Below are 19,231 nucleotides of genomic sequence, written 5' to 3'. Positions count from 1 at the left end.
TCTCAGGAATATTAACTGAGCAATTACATTAAACAAGTTCACAGAAAAACTACCTTTCAACGAATCTGAGTCAGAGCATTACTACTACTCTGACGTAATATACACCATCTTAAATTCCAGATGATGAAATTAAAAAAGAAATCTTAAAATATCTAAGTGCCAGTTTTTTAACTAGAATACAGTGCTAACGTAGCTTGAAATGAATAATGAAAAAGATACAGCCATGAAATAGCAAACAAGTATAAGGATGTCAAATTTTGTAACATTTAGAAGTGTCAAAAACCAACAAGACACAGCAGAATGGGCCACATGCCGACAGTGAAGTTCGGACAGACGTGATCTAGTAGTTTTGTGGTATATACTGATTTATCTAAATTTTGCTACTCCAAGGTCAACCATTAAAAGTCAATGTTTATCTACTGTTTCCATAAAATGGTATCAGAGATATGTGAACTATTATGTCACTCAGATCTAACCCGTGCATTAACATTTGTTAACTTTTGTCATTTTAATGGTCACCACAGAATAATAAAGGCTGTAAATTGTTCCTGAATCAAGAGGCAATCTTTATGTAGTCCATGGGAAGAGAGAGAGAGAGAGAGAGAGAGAGAGAGAGAGAAAGAGGATTTTGGGCAGACAAGAAGAAACCAGACGAATTGAAGAAGTATGTTTCCAGCACACGCACAAATAGATTAACTTCCAAAATGAGTTTGTGATATTTTTGCATTTATTACAGTTAACAATTCTAAGCAAGTCACATTCCAATAATATTCACATGTCTTATGTAATCTTATTGAATAATGTATTTATTTTTAATAGCTCATTTCAGCTATTTTCAAAATAGCATAAGGTTAAAATCTATGCACACTTTCTCTATTGATGAAATACATAGTCAGCCCATACACGAGCATGGTAGGTAAGATGGTTCTACCAAAATCCCAGGACATTGGATTTGAATTACTGTATAAAAGATATGTTGTTTAAATCCACAATGGCAATATTTTGATAATTATCGGCTAATGTGTTGCTCAGTTAGTATACAAGACTATGCTACATTATATGCAACAGTAATGAGATACAATTAATGTGATATACCATCATACTAAAATCTTGTATTATTGAAATTAATAAAATGTTTATATTACGGCAATACTCCAAGGCTCCATTCAATGCATGTTTCAAGGATATAGCTATACGCCTCTTACCAGCTAGCAAAATGGTATAATTAGACTCAGTGTTTTAACTATATTCTTCCAGTGGCATCAAATCTGTGATATACAAGGGATTCAAACTGTAAAATGCCCTCGGGGATTTCTCCCTTCCTCCCACTAACCTCCTGCCCAAATCTGATATCTTAAGCACTGTCCCATCCTTTAAATCTCTGAAATCTCTTACCTCCCAACACAAAACTTGCTAATTATTCACAGTCTCATACACATGAGTAAAGTTACATCCATGTACATGAGCTCCCAGTGCTCTCTGAGGCTATGTCTACACTGCACACTTATTTCAAAATAACAGAGTGCACATCTACACAGCTGATGCCAATTTCAAAATAACAGGATTCTTACCTCCATTTTTGTAAACCTTATTTCACGAGGAGTAAGGGAAGTCGAAGGAAGAACACTCTTCCTTCGACTTCTTGCAGTGTGGACAGTGTCAAAAAACAAGTTAAGCTACTTCAACTTCAGCTATGCAATTAATGAAGCTGAAGTTGCGTATCTTAACTCGACTTTAACCCGCAGTGTAGATGTACCCTGACTGACCAGACAGCCCTTGTGATAGGTGATCCAGTAAGTCAGCTATCGAACCAGATAGCTAATTTACTCCCCGCTTAGACTTTTATTTTTAATTCTGTTTTCTCTTTTTCCTAAAAAACTGATTTTTTAAATTTCCTTTTTACCTGCAATTTTGCATTTCTGAATTTTTTTTCTCCTAATCCAAGAACATTTTTGGAAATTTCCCATAGGACAGAAATTAAAGTTTCTGACCAGTTCTAACTTATAGCCTGCCTTAAAGCTTTCATCATGCTCTATTATATTACCCATAAACCTTCCATCAAGTGCTTCTCTATTTAGTTCACATTGTTAAAAAAAAAATTTAAAAAGCACACAACAACAAAGGGTATGTCTACTCTGGTACAAAAGAACAATTGCATGGCCATGGGTGAGCTGGGTCATCTGGCTTAGTGGGGATAACAATTCCACTGTGGACTTTCAGGGTTGGGATGGAACTTGGGTTCTAAAACTCTGTGAGAGCCCAAGCTCCAGACTTTCTCCTGTTCTTGTTTCCATGTGGCTGGACAATTCAAGATTTTTTCAGGATTTAGACATTTTAGGATTCACTGATCTGAAGAGCTCTTTGTAAGCTCCAAAGCTTGTCACTCTCACCAACAGAAGTTGATCCTACAAAAGGTATTATCTCAACCTCTTTGTCTCGCTGGGTATGTCTACACCCAGTGAAGCCTGGGATTTAACTCTGTGCCCGCAGAATGAACTACCTACTCCGTGCCGTGTGTAGCCATGGGCACGGAGTTCGGACTAAGGGGGATTTAAAAATGGTGGTGCCTGGGAAGATGCAAATGAATCCTGGGATATTTAAATCCCGGGCTTCATTTGCAACTCCGGTTGCCCTCATTTGCCTACCTAGCTTGAACTAGCGAGCTAGTGTAGACATACCTTCTAGTATTATGAGTTTAACACAGCTATAACAATGAATACAGACACTTGAATGAACATACAGTGATTACCAAAATATTCACAAAGAGCTAATCAGTTACCCCCCACAACAAAACTTTTTGTTCTAAAAACACTCACTAAATACTTTTTTCTGTTATTATTCCAACAGTTATTCTTGATACTTTAACATTAGGATTATCAAATAAGATTGTAAATAATGAACATGATGACAGACAGATTTCTGTAAATGAAAACTTATCATTTTGCTTTTACATTTACTGTGTTGCACAAAATTAAAAATAAAAATGGAGAATGGCTTTGAAATGCCACCTTTTGGTCAAGAAAGATTCTTCATATTGAAAAATGATAAATTAAACTTCAAAAATATAAGAAAAATCTGTGATAGAATATATCACTATGGATTTATATGGATGACTAGGTTTGTTTGCTTCAGTTTGTTTGTCCACACAATATATGGGAAGATACCTTATAATAAAAGTATTGCCAAATATAGCTATAAAAATAGAGAGAAACAGGAAAAAGTTTGTATTTATGAAGGGTACCCGTAAAACTGAAGTGACATTCTCTAAATATTTCTTTGAATAAAGAAAGCAGTAACTCCTTTTTCTCGCTGATTCAAGTCCTCTGGTTCTTCTAAGTTAGATTCTCCCCAAGTCTCTATGCACTGGTCTACACTAGGGAATTATTCAAAATAAGGGGGGTTATTTTGATATAAGAGTGGAGTGTCCACACTACCAACCTGTTATTTTTGAAATAATGAGCTGGTTATTTCAAAATCTGTACTCCTGCTTTCCTTGGGCAATAGTTATTTCAAAATAGTATTATTGTGGGCTCTCCATATGCGAATGCTATCCTCAGCAGTAAGAAAGGGGAAACATAGCAGGTACTTACTAGCTAGAAGAAAAACATTTGCAGGTATCTGTTACAAATGGCCCCTTTAGGCCTGAAGCTGCTTGATTCTGTTGAATTTAAAGGGACTGGGCCAGAAAAGGGAAGACTGGGAAAAAGTTTCCCATAAAAAGGCCACCCTGCACTAAGAAGTTACTGGACTATAAAGTCACTGGAAAAGGGATATACTGGTGTTATCATCACTACCACTAATATCCTTAATCTCCATGCTGAGTCAGTAATATTTCTACCAATACGGCAACTGTAAATAGTATGGCTACGTCTAGACTGGCATGATTTTCCGGAAATGTTTTTAACGGAAAACTTTTCCATTAAAAGCATTTGCGGAAAAGAGCATCTAGATTGGCATGGACGCTTTTCCGCAAAAGCACTTTTGTGTGCCAATATAGACGCTCTTTTCCGCAAAAAAGGCCCAATCACCATTTTCGCGATCTGGGCTTTTTTGCACAAAACGAATCTGAGCTGTCTATGCTGGCCCTTTTGCGCAAAAGCTTTGCGCAAAAGGACTTTTGCCTGAATGGGAGCAGCATAGTATTTCCACAAGAAGCACTGATTTCTTACATGAGATCGTCAGTGTTCTTGTGGAAATTCAAGCGGCCAGTGTAGACAGCTGGAAGTTTTTCTGCAAAAGCAGCTGCTTTTGCAGAAAAACTTGCAGTCTAGACGCAGCCTATATGTAGAGCTGGGTAGTGATGCTTAAAAGTTAAAGTTGTCCCACTTTCCCTTATAACTGCCTCTATGCAACCCCCTCTGTTCTCTGCCCTCTGAGTGCCCCCTGGAACCTCTCCTGCTTGCCCCCTCAACATGCAAACAGGAATACCAGGGCTGGCATTGCTATGGTCACACTGCCCCACAGGAGCTCACAGCCATGCTGCCCAGATCATTGGGGCTGGTAGCAAGATGAGTGTGTCACCCAGGCACTGAGGAAGATGAGGCTTCAGGGGAGGAGGGACAGAAGAGTAGAAGCCAGGGGTTGGCATCCCTTGGCAGTCGTTCAGGGACTAGAGAGAAAGGCCAGCAGAAGCCATAGTTTGCTCCCTTCTGTTGTATGTGCTAGAGAGAGAACTTAGAGTTTCAGATTTGTGGCATGCAGTGGTTACAGCTACCTCTTGCTTTGGGTTATCAGAAAGTAAACTGGGCACAGAGTCAGGAGCTGAGTATAATGTCTAGTCTTAATTTTTTTCACTGAGTGTTATTAATTTTATGTACTTCATACTCCTACCATTGGAAGCTGGCACAGGCGGCCCTGTGGATCCCTGGTACCAGGAATGTTCCTGACTTGGAGCTGGGCTTCATGATAACTTGCTGCCACTTGCCCCCAGCATTCCTTGGCCCCTCTGCCACCCTGCTCACTCCTTCCATCCCACCTGCCACTTCCTGCAATTTTAAATGACCGGGGGAGGTGGCTGCTTGCCATATAGCAGGGTTAGAGCAGCTTCCATCCACTCATTCACTCCAGTTGCTGATATGTGCACCCTTGTGGTTCTCCCTTCCCCCAGGTTAAGTGGGGCCCCCTTGGGGTATTTTAAGTTACCCAGGGAAACAGGCAGGGAGAAAGGACACATGAGGGAATTGTGTGGGGTAGCAGAGGGTCCAGGGGATCTGGGTGGCAGAGGCAACTGGAGACCTCCATCTTCCCAGGAGCTATTGCCAGAGCGGGGTGCACTTAGGTAAGTGTGTGGTACTTCCTATCCACTCCCTGCCATACCTCCTAATGTACTCCACTCCCTCCCAAGTCTGCACCCTCCCCCAGTCCTGACCCCAAATTCTCTCTCCCCATTCACTCCTCAAACTCCATCCCAGAATTTGCACCCAGAACCTCCACCTCCAGCCTCAGGCCAGAGCCAGCACACATTCCCTCTCAGAGCCTGTACCACAAATCCTGTCCTGCACCCACATTCCCTCACAAACCTGTACTGTATACCTCTCCGGCAGCCCAACCCCAAACTTTTTTCCTGAGCCTACACCCCAGATCTCCATTTGCACCCAAGCCTCCCAGCTCTCCACTCCTCATCCTTGCTTTACCCAAACTCCCTCTCACAGCCTGCCACCCGTCTATTTCCCAAGTCCCTGCTCCCATCCAGAGCCTATTCCCAGCATCCAACTCCATCCCAGAGCTGGTACTCTTCCTCCACCCAATCCCCCTCTCAGTCTATGTCTACACTCATGGCTTCTTGCGTCAGAAGTATGCAAATGAGGCTAAGCGTGGAATATTGCTGAGCCTCATTTGCATACCTAATGAGCTGCCATTTTTGCAGAAGAGGTTCTTGCGCCAGAAGGAGCTGTTTACACTGCACCTTCTTGCGCAAGAAAACCCCTCTTGTGCAATGCCGTTATTCCTGAAAATAATTGGTGTAACGGCATTACGCAAGAGGGGTTTTATTGCGCAAGAAGGGGCAGTGTAGACAGCTCCTTCTGGTGCAAGAGCCTCTTCTGCAAAAATGGCAGCTCATTAGGTATGCAAATGAGGCTCAGCGATATTCCACGCTTCATTTGCATACTTCTGATGCAAGAAGCTGTGAGTGTAGAGATAGCCTCAGAGACTTAGGTAAGTGGAGGGGGGGCAGAAGAGTTTGAGTGGAGGAGGAGTGAGGGCTTTGGGCATTCTGGGCACCACCAAAAATTTTGCAAACCTGCCACCTCTAGGGGGCTGGGAAGTATCATTCTCTTCATTTCACAGTCATGTGTAGCAGTACTGATAACATCTTAAGCTTTGAGTACTTTACTTTCATCCTTAATCTTCTTTTATTGTGGCTTTTATGTACACACACACACAAAGGGAGAAACACCGAGTTAAAAGAGCTAATGAAATACTCTAATGAACCAACACAATTTGAGTCATGTGATAACATTGCCATAATCTTACATTATGTAAATTTATTTTTCCTCTTGTCTTTCCCAGTATTAAATTTTCTTGGCTCTTCCTTAGGCCTTCTTCAATCCTTACTGGCACTATCAATCTACTTCAGCTATGCAAATCTACACAGAATCTACATGTTTACCATGGCACAAGGTAAGTTTGGTGGGGGTTTTGCTTTTCCATCAATACTGGTTACTCTTCTACCTTGGTGGAATTCTGGTGTCAACAGGAGTGCGCTCAGAGATCAATTTATAGCAGTCTAAATTGTTCTACCGCATAGCGTAGACAAGGCCTTAAGATCAGATCTCAGATCCCATCCTACTTGCTTAGCCAACATTGGGGGTAGACAGAATTGCAATTCCTATACTGGGGGGGGAGGAGAGAGATCAGTGAATAGTCCTTCAGAGGGTTCAAAGAGATCATACAGGAAAAGGAGCTGTGGCTGTAGTACTGTGGAGTCAGGGGAGGGAAGACTTAATGCAAAGAAAGAAGTCACTAATGGCTGTGCTTTCTTTCAGCTTTAGAGAAGCATTTTATTTTATGCTCCCCTCAGGCAGTATGGTTTCTTCTCCATCCCTTACTCTGGGCTGTGTCAAACATGCATGATCTAGCACTTCAATACAACCACCTGAGGGAAGAGACTGTTTCCTTAATCTGTAGAAAGTTCCACATATGGATAGAGTGTCATACCACAAAAACGGCAAAGTAGTTGGCCCTGTAGGTCAACAGGACTGGAAGGCATAGTCTCTGAACTCAATTCCCATCTTTGCCATGAGCCTGATGTGGAAATATGTGCCTGTCTCTTCCACTTATATCTGACCAGGATTTTGTTTAGTTTTTGTCAAAAAAAAAAAACAGTTTGCCAAAACCAAAATCTTTTGCAGAAATGTATCACTTTTGACTAACCTTTCACTAGAAAAGTTTCTCAGGTGTCGGGTACAATTTCTGGTCAAAACCAGAGTGAGGGGTAGGCTTTCACTTGAGAGGTGGGAGATCCAGGTTCAATTCCCTGCCTGATTCTGGGCACAAACTTGCCTCAGATCTCCCACACCTTGACTGAGTGCTCTCAGCAGTGGGACATTGGCAGCAGTGGGACATTGGCTATTCTGGGGTGAGGATCTTTCTCTAGTGTTTATTCACTTAAAAAACATTCAAAAGGTGACATGCAGAACAAAATCAAATTTCAAAACTAGAGTTTTTTGGGATTTTTTGTAAAATGGAATTCTTGCCTTATCTGTGAAATGGAGGAAATGATACTTTACATTCTTCCTGCTCCCTAAAATGTTCTGAGCATCATAAAAGAAACCAAGCATTATTATACACAGAAAATAAAACAATAATAAGCAAATGACAAAAATATGAATACTGGTGCATGTTACATAAAATATTCTCTCATGACACCTAAGTAAAGTATGGAGGAAAAAATTACAGTGAATATACATATAGTAAAGTTTTGAAAAGATGAAAAATTACGTAACGCATGTCTTCACAAGTCTTTCTTTACTCTGCCTGGTAAAAATAGCCCTGAGGGAAAAGTCTTCTGTTGAATAACATAAGCCTCTCTGATATATGTTGCAATACTGGCTAGATAATATGTGCTTACCATCAGGATGCCTAACTTAGTTTGTTGAAAAGAGATGAACAGTTCTATTAGTGCCTTCTTGTTTGGCATTGTCCTCTTCAAGTACCACATAAGTGTTCTTCTCATACAGTACGTCTAGCAAATAGTGTAATCTTCCATATGGGGCTTATGTGGTTTTAGGCTAAGTGTTTTAGGCCCGATCTCAGCAGTTAGTTGAAAATCTGAAACTACTTAGGATGGCAAGAAAAGTCTAGTTTAAAATAGTCACAAAAGTTAGCCTTAAAACATCAGCCTTTGCTACTTATTTACTTTATGACCTTTTGGGCTTGCACAAGAAAGGGCTCTGGATTCTCTAAGATTTATTTCAGTGAGACTTTAACAAGAAGGGCTTCTATTTCAAAATTAGTACTATGTCTATGCCGATTTGAAGGGCTGAGTTCCTCATGCCTTCAATAACCACCAACACTGCACATCTACACTAGGAAATTATTTTGAAATAACTTATTTTGATATAGTAACTCCAGAAATAACTGTTCTGAAACATAACAGAGATGTGTGTACACACTACAGCGAAGCCTCAAAATTAGTCCAAGGCAGTCTCCCTTCATGTGGACGCACTACCTTAGCTTAGAGCCCCAGGAAGCACTGGGGAGAAATTACTTTGAATAACTCTGGGGAGTAGTTATTTTTAAATAGCAACAGTGGAGCATCCACACTGCCACTATTTCAAAATAAACGTTATTCCTCGTGGAAAGCAGATGTTATTATTTTGAAATAATGGGCTTGGTAGTGTAGATGCTCTGCTTGTTATTTCAAAAGAAGGGAAGTTATTTCAAAATAACTCCCTAGTTTAGAACAGGCTAAATCTGCTACAAGTTGGACCTCACTGGTCTGGCACTCTCCTGACCTGACTCATTCCAAATAAGGGGATTTGTCAGATCAGGTCCCTCCTTTCCTTGCCCATACTGACACCAGCTAAGGGTGCCATCTTGCCCCCACTGTTGCCCCAGCCCCCTGGGGCTCTGAAGAGCTCACGGATCTCCACAGCTAAGGCCAGGGCAAGAGGAATGGGGCCAGAATTGGAATTGGTCCTGCCTAGAGCAGGGGGCTGGACTTGATGACCTTCTGATGTCTCTTCCAGTTCTATGGTTCTATGATTCTATGAGAATTCCCTGGTCACTGCGGGAAACAGAATTCCTCGCCATGTCACCCTTACTCCTTCCCCTCCGACACTGAGCTCCTGGCTGAGTTGCTGGTGCTCCCTGTTCCTGGGCTCTGTGGTCCAAGAACATCTGTGGTCCTACACGGACCAAGGATGTTGCCAGATCAGACAGTCCCGGTTAATGGAGGTACAACCTGTACTCTATCCACCCTGAGCTTTCGTGGGCACAGCCCACTTCTTCAGATGACTGGAGATATGAGTTTGGGATATGTACACTCAAAATAAATAAAAGAGGGGAAAGGGAGGTGGGAGGGGCCTCCCTCCCTTTTTCTTCCCTCCCCCCTCTCCTTCCCCTCTTCTATTATTTTCGAGTGTACACATCCCAAACTCAAAGCTCCGGTCATCTGAAGAAGTGGGCTGTGCCCATGAAAGCTCATGATGCCAGCTACATATTTTGTTAGTTTATAAAGTGCTGCCAGACCATTTGTTGTTTTTTTTCTGTAACAGACTAACTCAGCTACCCCCTGAAGCTTCTATCCAACCTGTGATTTTATGAAATGCTTGGAGTGAATATCTGCCACATCAGCCTGATCACAGAATCTGTGCATCTCCAAAGGAAAAAATAATAATTATTGTCCCTAGCAGTATATCAGAAACAGAGCATTATCCCATTTTATATGCAACACTTCAATAACAACTATGCTGTCTCAAGAATATATCTCTACATCATTATCCCAGAGGATGGCAAGAAAAGTCTCTTCATGCAAACATCAAATCTGCAGCTAAAACAAAAATCAGCAAAAAAAACAGCAACCCACAAACCTTCCCTTGTGAACAATCAATATGACTTTTAGCTACCCCTAAATGCAAAAGTGCCTAGAAATCTATTAAATTCCATGGAGCCCTTGAGAATTTATTTTTAAAAAGTGTTATTCATGCTTTACTCCACAGAATGAATTGGAAGTTATATTCACGTATTCACCATTCTGTCTGTAAAATATCTCCTTGACTTCTTGTTGTATATATATTCCTTCCTAATTGTATCTACCACCTAAGTCCTAGTTTGCCCAATAAACTCAACTAGATTTCTGAGGATAATTGTATTAGCTAGTGTAAAGACTGCAATCAAGTCTATTATAAATAATCATCTAATAATCCCAATTTAATCAGTCTCTCTTACAATGCATAAGCCTCCTCCGTTCAATCAATGAATTTTACTGCTATACGCTATCTATTCATTTTCCACCCCAGCTTCAAATAAGCAGTAACAGCATAATGTTAAGACAGTGTAAATTGTCACAGCATTTACTGTGTTCATTAGTTTAAAGCATTTTAAAACATTTTCCTCGTCACTGTAAGTGTATGATGGGCTGTTCTACGCTTCCTGCTTCTGGTGAGCCACTTGCTTGAAAGTTCTCATTAATTTAAAGCCAGTTTTGAAAATGCCCCTTTTGGCCGTGCTACAGTATGAAGATTCTGATCCTGACTGATTCCTTGGGGCTCGTCTAGACTATGGGGAAGATTCGAAAGAGGATATGCAAATTATCGAGGAATATGCATATCTTCTTCCGATCTCACTTTTGAAAGTGGTGCTTTTCCTAAAAAAATGAGGTTTACTCAGCTTTTCGAAGGGGGAGAGGGTGCCGAAAAAAATGCATCTAGACTACTTTCATTTTCAAAAGCTCTGCTCCTCTTTCAAATTTTCCCCATAGTTGAGACATAGCTTTGGACTCTTCCATATTTGAGATAAATAATAATAATGGTTGCTGAGCTAATCCGTGAAGTCCTGATGATCCTTTGTTAGGGTGTGTCTAGACTACTGAGTTTTGTCGACAAAAGTGGACTTTTGTCGACAAAACTATACCAGCGTCTACACTACCGCTGAGTTCTGTCGACATAACGTCGACAGAACTCAGCAGTTTTGTCGACGCTGGTATACCTCATTTTACGAGGCATAACACCTTCTGTCGACAGAGTTCTGTCGACAGAAGGTGTTATTGCCTATAGGGTTGCGTCTAGACTACAGGGTTCTGTCGACAAAGCAGCTTGCTTTGTCGACAGAACTCAATGTGTCTGGACGCTCTTTGTCGACAGAAGTTTTGTCGACAGATACTGTCGACAAAACTGCTGTCGACAAAACCCGGTAGCCTAGACGTACCCTTAGAGCCCCCTTCTGAAATCTGCTCATGTGAAGAACCCCAAGTAGTCAAAGTACAGAGCTAGATTGAGAAAAGGATGGTTCAGATTGTTGCTAACACTGGTGCTTTTGTTGCAAGCTTCTTTATATTTGGTGGGTTTCAGACCTCCCCAAATCCTGGAATACAGATACTGCATGTGAATATCAGGTTTCATTTTTCAGGATTGCCAAGAAAAGGTGAAAACAGTAACCCCAAAACATCAAAAATCAGAAGACATACAACAAGAACAAAACATTTTATTTTTCTCAATTTCTCGTGAATTTTAAGATGAGTTTTTTATTTTTTTAGGAGAGTAACCATGGTTTTGGAATGCTTGTTGTTGCCAAGGATTAGAAAATGGTGCCACAATGCTATAACCCTCCTCTTTAATGTGACAACTTTCATTTGTGATACAGTAACAATAAACCCCTCAAAATGTAAGTCTTGTTAGCTTTCATCACTGTCAGCAAACACTGAACAGAATATTCAAATGCCTAATCCATCCAGATCCTTCTCCTCTGCTTTATTAACTAATTCAGTATCTTTTTTTTTTTTTTTTACTTTCTAGCCAAATGCATGACTTTACAGCTAGAAAATTACAGTGGAGAACAGAGCAGTCCCCTTCTAATCCAGTGAAAATGGATTTGCTCTTCCCCAGTGGGTGTCTTTGGGACTCAGAAGCACACTAAGATTATCTTCACAGGCTGTCTCGTAAGTATTAGTGTCATCAACTGTGAAAATCATGAGGCATATCTCAGTCTCAAAGGCCAGGGCTGAATCTCAGGCATAGCTCACTCCAAACTAGGAAGAGAAGCATGGGCATCTTCTGAATTATCTCAGCTCCTTCCCCAGGATACTTTCACACACAAAATAGAAATGTAAGAGTGGAAGGGAACTCAAGAAGATTAGAAACCTACACTTTCCTTCATCTTTTTTTCTTGCTCCTAAAGTATTTAAAGAACCTTTTCTTATTGCCTTTTACGTCTATTGATAGGTGTAATTTTTGCCTCAGCCTTTCTGATCTTGTTCCTACATGATTACACTGTTCTTTTTTACTTCTCCTAAGCGATTTGTCCATGTTCCTCTTTTTGTAGGATTCCTTTTTAATTTTCAGGTCATTAAAAAGCTTCTCATGGAGGCTTATTGGTTTCTTACTATTTTTCCTATGTTTTCTTTTCATCCAGAGAACTAGCAGGTGTTCTTTTAACATATTCTCCTTGAGCCCTGGTCTATATTAGGGAGTTATTTAAAAAATCACTCCCCTTATTTCTACATAACAAGAGGCGCATCCACACTACCAAGCCCACTATTTCAAAATAAGGGGCTGGTTATTTTGAAATAACAACTCCTGCTTTCCATAAGGAATAATGCTTATTTCAAAAGAGTTATTTCAAAAAGTAGTAGTGTGGACATTCCACTGCTGCTATTTTAAAATAACTACTCCCCAGAGTCATTCAGAGTAATTACTCCCCAGTGCTTCCGAGGGCTCTAAATCAGAGTCATAGTCCCACTTTACTACCAGACTTGTGTTTATTTGTTTGAGAAATGATGTAACCTCTTCATTGTTAACTCTGCCCATGATTCTTGAACAAGTTAGACCCATCTATACCAATATTTCAGTCGTGATAGAAATGTAGCCGTGTTAGTCTGGGGTAGCTGAAGCAAAATGCAGGACAATGTAGCACTTTAAAGACTAACAAGATGGTTTATTAGATGATGAGCTTTCATGGGCCAGTGAAAAAAATGAACACATATGAAAAGGACAAATCAAATTTCAGAACAGGAGGAGGATGCGGTGGGGGGGGGGGAAGGAAGGAAGGTAAGTGTCTGTCAAACTATCTTACCCATTACCAAGATAGCTTCCCCAATTATCACCTCTAATACCATTAGCTCACAAACATCCCACTCTCCCCACCTCTAATATCATCAATTCACAGACACTTACCTTCCTTCCTTCCCCCCCCCCATCCTCCTCCTGTTCTGAAATGTGATTTGTCCTTTTCATATGTATTCATTTTTTTAATTGTATCCTTTGGTATATATGGTTGTGACTATTTTCTTCCACTATTTGATCTGAGGAAGTGGGTCTGGCCCACGAAAGCTCATCATCTAATAAACCATCTTGTTAGTCTTTAAAGTGCTACATTGTCCTGAATATTTCAGTCATGAGACTTATTCTACCAAATCTCTGTAATGTCAATTAAGTCATAGTTTAGCTTATTACTGATACTTCAAGTTCTTCCTGTTCAGTGGATAGACAACTAAAATGTCAAGCAGATTCCCCATCAACTTCCCTCTTGTTGCTACTCTGGCCCTATTATTGCCACCCAAAACTTAACAGTTTGTTAAGGTCACCTCTTTTTTTTGTACTTACCTGTGGAGTGTTGTCACCTGTTCCATTTAAACCTAGTTAGGGTAAGTTGATGAGTCAGTTCATGAAGATGGACTTCTTCTTCTTGGTCAGGTGGCCCCATCTCTTCATGGCATGTATACTTCCCAGAACAGCATCCTGTGGTTGAGGAAGCAGAAGCCTTCCTGTTGACACCATTTGCACAGCCATGCATTCATCTCCAGGAGGTATGTATCCCTGTCTAGGACAGCACCCACCAGAGGAAAGCAGAGAAAGAGCTAGCAGTGATGTTAGTGATGTGCAACTTACCTTCTATGGAACGTTCTTCATTAATAATTATGTGCACATTAGGGGAGGCGGGGGGAACGGAACACAGCCCCGATTCCCTCCATTGGCTGACTCAGCTTAAGTCTCCCAAATGCTTTCATCTCACCAGCCCCTGAAAATCTATGGTTTTTGGAGCCTTAGTCCCACATGCAACAGGAAGGGGTGACTCAATCCCTAGCCTAGACTATCTAATCACAAGTTGCACTGCTCTTACCTCAATGGTTCCCTAGTAGCTATAGCAATGGTGTTTCTCTTCCTGCTCCATAGTTGCCAGAGGCTAATGCCTGCTTACTGCTGTCACTATGTGTGTGTCTAGGCCTAAGGAGAGGAGAATAACATTACTGGCACTTGTACAACATGCACCTGTCACTCACAAGCTGCTTAACATCTTTAAACAGTTTGGGAAGAGACCAATCTGTTTCTCCTCACAGATGGTCTTCACATCTACAAGGAAATATCCTAAACCGAGTCATTTTATGATCAAGTCTATAAAACAGAATCCATCCAGGAAAATGTGCCTTACAATTGTTTTTTTTTTAAATGGGTGACACTTCAGCTCTGTTTCATTGCTATGGATAGCAAGATTGTTACTTTGTCTATCAACCGTGTAATGAATTGACATTCTCCCATTATCTGGTATATTGATCAGGATGTTGGGTTTTATAAATCATTTTTCTATATTCAATGAATAATTCTTGTATTGCAAGATATGCTTAAGATTTATATCATTGGAGCAAATCTGTAATAATGACATGAATTTCAAAGTTCCATGCTGAGTCAAATCCTACTTGCCTTATAATGAAGTCGATATGAGAAAAATGAAAAGATTTAGCCAATTATCCAAAACATTTATACAAATCATTTAAAGGATTATGTGGCATTATCTGTTTTGAATAGGAAAGTCTATCAACATCTAAAATGGGCCAGTGCATTTCTTCAAAAATAATATTAGGTAGGGCGCTTAGTTTTCAAGGCTTTATATCTTTATAACATTTGTTTGTAGACAACATTGTTGGGAACCCTGAAAAAAAATTACCTCGTGTACCAAAAATTATTTGATTTTGTAGCATGGCTTTTTTGTCCCCAAAATGACTAAGACTTATAAATCTTGTGGGAAGTTATTGCAAAGCAGCTTGGTGTTGGGATTGAAATATTGGAATGGGATAGAGCCAGGAATTGGCTTCAACTTTCCATTCATATATCACTGCAGTTGAGCTGGAACAGGTGGTGTAATAATTTGCTGCAAATATAGCCTAGCAGTCAGTATTGTTCCCCCTCAGAACAAGGAGGAAGGTAGGGAGAAACTGAAATTCAGAAATAAGCCTTTGAGTCACTATGATGCCTCCTGAATATGTGTCTGGGGTAGCATATTTTATGTACATCCCTTGCTCTGCCCAAACTACAATCTAGTCCTAAATGTAAATGGCCCAACTAACCTCTAGGTGCATTAAGGAACCCATGTAACTACAGACACATAGTTTCTGCTCAGGAGGCAGATGTATGAGAGAGTTTAAGGACTAGCACTGGTTGTTTTACTGAAAAATGGCAATTTGTCAAAATCTAAACTCTCCATGAAGCATGGCTGAGCTGGACACATTTCTTGATTCAGAGAAAAAATAGTGAGGAAAAAAATATTGAAAATAATCAAATTATCAGGTCATTATTTTCTAAATGAAAATTGTTGGTTTTTGAGTCAAAACTACTATTTGTTTCAAAATTTAAATTAATTAGACTGAAAAAGGTGGACATCAAAACAAAACCTTTCTGAATTATCAAACCAAAGCATTTTTATTGGCCCAAACAGTCATTTTTGGGAAGACTCATTTTTAGTTCACTAATAATTTTGAGAGTTCAGCCTTTCATCCTGATTTGGAGTTAACTTATTTCTGCCAGCCTTCTCCTTCTGAGTATTGTTTTACCCTGAGTCTTATGGTGTGTGGACCCAAAGGAAATACAACAGCAAATTACTGCTTTGTGTGGCTACCTAAATGAAGGTCAAAAATGCTGAGGGGAAACCAGTTGCCAACCAGCTGCTATTTCCTCCTCCCTTAAAAGTGGATGACAGGGGAGAGGAATGGGTGAAGCTTTGGTTCCAACCCTACAACTTACTAGCCTGCTGAGGTAAGCTGGCATGGAAGAAGTGAGCAGTAGAAAGAGCAGATTTATTTACCCTCTTTGTTCCCCCACCCTGGCAAAAGCAAGGTGTAACAAGGAACCAAACTGTGACTCTGTTGCACAGTTCAATTTAGGATCTGCTCCTGAAGCAGCACCTCACAATCTATCAATTGGCAAGGAGTGTCACTGAACTCATGGGGAAACAACTGTGGAGTAAAGTATTACACAAAGTGTAAAAACAGCAGAATTGGGGTCCTGTACCTCTATTTTGAGATAGGAGAATAACTTGTTTCTGGCCCAACATCAATAAAACTTTCTTTCAGTGTCATGTGACTGAGGAGCATTTATACATATTTCATGCTTCTAAAAATCAAATTCTTGTTACAGACAAAGTTAATTTTTACATTAATGGATGATGATTCATTCTGACATTGCTGTAAAAATTTCTGTCAAATCATATCAATTGTTTTGAATCCTAAACCAAAGTACTGCGGAAAACAAAATGGATCCAATGTGCATTTGCTCCAAAATAGCAAAGAAAATAATGGAACTGAATGGAAAAAATAATGGGTATACAGGCAGTCCCCGGGTTACGTACAAGATAGGGACTGTAGGTTTGTTCTTAAGTTGAATCTGTATGTAAGTCGGAACTGGCGTCCAGATTCAGCCGCTGCTGAAACTGACCGCCAGTTCTGACTTACATACAGATTCAACTTAAGAACCCCAAGTCAGTTGCTGCTGAAACTGATCAGCAGCTGATTCCAGGAAGCCCGGGGCAGAGCAACTGTGCCTCGGGCTTCCTGTAGTCAGAGCTGGTCAGTTTCAGCAACGGCTGATTTGGGGACGTCTGGGGCAGAGCAGCTAGGGTGCTGTTGGGTTGCTCCAGTAGCACCGCTCCTCGGCGCTACTGGACCAACCCAGCAGCACCCCAGCTGCTCTGCCCCAGGAGTCCTGATTCAGCCGCTGCTGAAACTGACCAGCAGCGGCTGAATCAGGATGCCTGGGGCAGAGCAGTTGGGGTGCTGCCGGGTTGGTCCAGTAGTGCCCAGAGCGGCGCTGCGGGACCAACTGGCAGCGCCCCAGCTGCTCTGCCCCAGGGTCCACAACAAAAGCCTGGTCTGCTGGGGGGGGCACACTAGCTGCGCCCCCCCAGCAGACCAGGGACACAGGGAGCAAAGCGGCAGTGGGGGGTGCCTCGCCTCTGAGGCTTTTCTCTGGCGCTGGACCGCTTTGCTCCCGGTGTCCCTGGTCTGCTGGAGACCGTCTCCAGCAGACCAGGGACACCGCGAGCAAACCCGCAGCAGCGGCGGGTTCCCGTGCTTCTGAGGCTTTGCCAGAGCAAAGCCTCAGAAGCGCGGGAACCCGCCGCTGCTGCAGGTTTGCTCCCGATGCCCCTGGTCTGCTGGAGACGGTCCCCAGCAGACCAGGGGCACCGGGAGCAGCTTTTCTCGCCCCAGAACTCGAGGTGGCTGACCGCTGCCTGTGAGCTCTGGGGCGAGAAAGCCCCGTTCGTAAGTGCGGATCCGACATAAGTCGGATCCGCCTAAGTCGGGGACTGCCTGTATTTAGAGGCAAAACATGGTGCTGAACGTAATATATTTTAATTGAAGCAACTTCTGTTGGTGAAAGACTAGCTTTTGAAATACACAGAACTCTTTTTTGAAAGCTTGTCTTTTACCAACAGATTTGTCCAATAATACTTCTTACCATACCAGTGTTTCCTGCAAGCTGTGCTCTTTAGTGGCCACTCCAGAGAGACCAAAAGCAGCCCAGCTGATTAGCAGAGCACCCACAGCTAGGTTTTGTTTCTATTAGTGGTACACATTCACATGTGACTCCATGCACATAAAAAATGATTTTGCACACGGATGGAAAAAATCTGCACACGGATGGAAAAGATTAGAAGGAACATTGTACCATACTCGCATTTTGTCTCTAATAGCCTAGGGCCAATATGGCTACTATACTACATATATAGAGAAGAGAAAGTTTGAGACTACTATTTTTATTAATTGTTATTATTTCTTAAATATATTGATATTCTCCTTGGTGGATAAATATAACTCAATTCAAAATACCATTACATGATGTGTGAAAAGTTTTCTAAAATGTCTTAGTAAATATGGTTGCCAAGCTGAGTGGATCTTTTCTTGGGACTTGGAGGAAGGGAAGGGGGTAAATTTCTTATTGTTGTCTTAATAAAGTGAAATCAGTAATGCTCCACAGGCTGTTTGTTTGAGGTCTTAAATAATAATGTGTTACAAATTTACGACACAGTTAAGCTAAGAAATAAGATATGATTGGCAGCCTGGTTAGGTAGGCAAGTCATTTTATTTCTCTTAGCCTACAGTTTCCTTCCCATGTGTTCAGAGTCTTGCCCAGTGTTTCAGAATGAGAACTCTTAGTGGCCACAATACAGCCTTCCCAATTAAGTGAATTAAAACAAACTACCTCTGCAGGAAGGAAAAGCCAATATAGCACCGTGGGAAAAGGGAGCAAAGACGACTTTACAAGGAAACGAGATTTTTTTTTAAATACCCCCTTTAGTTCATTTTAATTTAATGTATCATTAATTTAATTCAAATTGATGATGTTACACCTAAATCAGACAATAAAATTCTGAATGGTGGTGATAATGATTGGAAGAATATGTACTATTAAATAAAACTTCAACATACCATTAGAACCGGCAGTGCTCCAGATGTTTGAGATATGGGTCACCCTTGGATTACTTAATTTACCATACATCACTTCTAATCTATCAAAACAAATCTTTATTTCTGCCAAAACAGCACAGGAAATTATTTTCTCTCACACACAGCATTCACATGTTTTTCAGGAGTTGGCTTTGTTACAGGATAGTGTGTGGTAACTATGTGTAATAATCCTGTGTGACAATCAAATGTAGTTAACGTTATAGTCTTCCAGTGAAACTGGTTTGAGGTTCTTTTACTCCAGTCTTAATTATATTGAGTACAGTACCACAGACTTTTTCTTTATGCTGTCTCCTTTAACTTTTGAGAATATCCAGAAATATTTATATTTAAATT

Source organism: Pelodiscus sinensis, chromosome 1 (genome assembly GCF_049634645.1).
Source record: "Pelodiscus sinensis isolate JC-2024 chromosome 1, ASM4963464v1, whole genome shotgun sequence".
NCBI classification, from domain to species: Eukaryota; Metazoa; Chordata; order Testudines; family Trionychidae; genus Pelodiscus; species Pelodiscus sinensis.
The sequence above is the reverse complement of the archived record's forward strand: the minus strand, read 5'-3'. Positions refer to the sequence as shown.